We start from the raw sequence: 3,054 nt of genomic DNA, 5'->3' as shown, positions 1-3,054 counted from the left end.
CACTTTGCATCTTCGAAGTGACCATAGGCTACCTGTGGGCAATGGTGCGGACTGACCTTTCTGTGCAACACTTAGGATCTGGCCACGTAAACCCATACGAGGCCCCCTTGTCCTGCTTCAGGGCTGCCTGGTATTCTCTGGTATAAATCTAATGGTCGTTCCCCCATGGTGGGCACTGGCTTTCCCCTGGCTTGTCACACTTGCACACTTGTGTCTGCTCTCACGTGCCAAGTACTTCTTATGAGAGTTTCCTAGACATAGGCTTTCTGGGTCAAAGGGCATGCACATCTTAAATTTAAGTAGAAATGGCTGAAGTGCCACCAAACTTGCCATCCAAAGGCTGGCCCAGCCCTGCCCACCTGTACTGCAGAGAGTGTCTGCTTCCCTGCACACCACTAACCCTAGATGCTAGCAAGCTTCTGAGCTTTTGCAAAGCCGATAGGCAAAAATCATCTCATTTTAATCTGCATTTCCCTAACTTCTCGTGGGTTGAGCATCTTTTCACACATTTGTGTGTCATCTGTGAATCACCAGTTCACATGTATGTTTCTCATCCATTTTCCTTATTGTGTCATTTGATGTTTCCTGATGGATTTATTATAGTTCTTTTTAAAACGTGGATACTAAGCCTTTGTTACTCTCATTATAAATACTTCCCTTTGATGTTCTGTAAAAAGCTGTCATTGATGGCTGCATACCACTCCTTGTCCAGGACGCTTTGGGACCTCCTGGCCTGTAGATGGGTGGATGAGCACGAGGCTGAGCCTGCCTGACAGAGGGGGTCTGTGGCCCTTACATGGCAGAACCCAACGCACATGTCAAATCATACCTTCATTCCTGTGAAGCCACTGTGTAAACACCAGGAGGAGCTTCATGTGAAGAAGTCATGGGCCCTTTTTTTTCCTTTGTAAAGAGCAATACTGATGACATCTCAGTCTACAGGTTATGGAATGCTCACACATCAGCATGACTGTGTTGGAGGCCCTCAGAGATCTGGGTGGTCTGCATGTCTCCAGACTCAGGGTCCCTCCAGCTGTGGCTGGAATACCAGATCCAGGCCTGGGAAGACGATTCCAGCAACTCATCTAAAGTAGTCTTCTAGAGCCCAGCAAATGATAGTATCCGGCCCCTATCATTGCTAGCTGAGTAGCTAGAATTTACTTTGTGGTGTAGCCTCTCCACAACAACCCAGGACGCCTCGCCCGAGTAAGGTGCCCACCCATAGAGGCCTAAATCGCTGAGTTGGCTCAGGTTTAGGGCTGAGGGCAGCCTCGCCTCCCTCCCTTCCTTCCCCAGCCCCTTCAGGCAGTGATAAGTTCCACGCACCAACACCAGAAAGCTTCCTTCTTTCTGACAGAAAACTTCTTCCCCCGGACAAACTGAAGCACCCCAGGTTCCTACCCCCGGGACTCGCCTGCACGTCCTCTCCCGGGCTCTAGGTCCCCTTCGGGTGGTCAGATAGAAGACTGAGCAACAAGAGTTATTTTCGCAGCTGTCTTTGGTGGCTATGGTTCAATCCCTGTCCCTGGACCCAGACAAATCAGACTTGGCCAGGGGTGCAGGGAGCCCCTTCTCCAAGTATGGAGAGCTGTATTTGCAGGAGGGTCATGGCCATGGAGCTTTGCTGGCCAGGAGAGAGACGAACCACCTAGCCACGCCAGATGCACAAATGGAGACCAAAGGCCAGTGAACCCGGGTCTCTGACTCTGACCCTGGCTGGCCGCTCTCCCCACGTGGTTTATGTTCTTTTCCCCTACCCTCTGTTTAATTAAAAATACACGAGTTTTTAACATCATTCCATCTCATGGACACCTGGCTGGGCACCTTCTGTGCTGGGTCACTGGAACCTGGTGATGGGCAAACAGTCTGCCCTCAGGGACAACAAAGCTCAGTCCTGGCAGAGTGGGCACACACTCGTCAGTGGTCTGGTTTCCAGAGCTACGTCCCACAGATGAGTACAGGATGACACCAGAGCAGGAAATGGGGGACCCAGCCCAGCTCGGGAAATGGGGATGGGGTAAGCCAGGCTTCCTTGAAGGAGCCCCCTGAAGCTAAGCTCAAGACTAGGGTGAATCCTGGGAAGCAGGTGGGCAAAGTGCCAGGCAAAGAGCAGGGTGTGTGGGGTGTGAGCATGTGTGTATAATTGTGTGTACATGTGTATGTACAGGGGGTTGCCGGTGGGGAGGGTGTCTTGCCTAAGGCAGGCAAGAGTTGGCTGGTCCTGAATTAGAGCAAATAAAGTCAAGCAGAAACCGTTGCAGCCGTATCAAGCAGAAGCCAGTAGACCATAAAGTAAAAATAGCTTCCGTATATTGAGACCTTCCCAACAGAGCGATGTTACTAGGAATCCAAGGCTCAGAGAAGTTAAAGAACCACACAGTGGGGGGCTGAGGTTTTATTACTCGTACCCTATTCTCAAACAGTCAGCCTGTTGGTTAATATTGCCATTTGATGCTTCCACCACAAAAAATGTTAAATGATGTGTCCAACAGTTATGTTTTATTAAGCACTAGTTTGAATCAACTTTGTACTGCGGTACCTACAGCTCTATAAAATGAGAACCACCCTTATGCTCTTACAAAAGTGAGAAAATATGCTGATAAATTTCAGCAAGATTTTTGCTTAGAATCGAACTGGAAAGGATTTTTTAATTAACTGGTATATTCCATTCCCCAGGCATATGGCTAATTGAAATTTTTCTATATGCAAGGTTCCTAATTATTATTAAATCTTAAGTGTTGGCAGAACAACTTAATCATAGAAAAATCCTATTTTACATTTTCTTGAAATTTGCCTAACTAATTGACACATTTGTGACTTTTTGTGACTTTTCTGAGGCTGAGCTTCCCAAAATACTCCCCCTTCTCTGCTCGCCAGTATCCCACTCCTTTCTGGCCCAGCTGGCCCATCACCAGCCTTGGGGAGCCTCTCAGCTGTCCCCTCCCTGCCCCGTCCTACCCGTCACGCTTCCATATCTTAGACAATACAGTTCACAACACTAAAAAGGCAGCCAAGATAGCGAAGGCAACTACCAGTGACTCAGACACACACACC

Source organism: Manis javanica, chromosome 7 (genome assembly GCF_040802235.1).
Source record: "Manis javanica isolate MJ-LG chromosome 7, MJ_LKY, whole genome shotgun sequence".
Taxonomy (NCBI): Eukaryota; Metazoa; Chordata; class Mammalia; order Pholidota; family Manidae; genus Manis; species Manis javanica.
Note: the sequence above shows the minus strand (reverse complement) of the source record.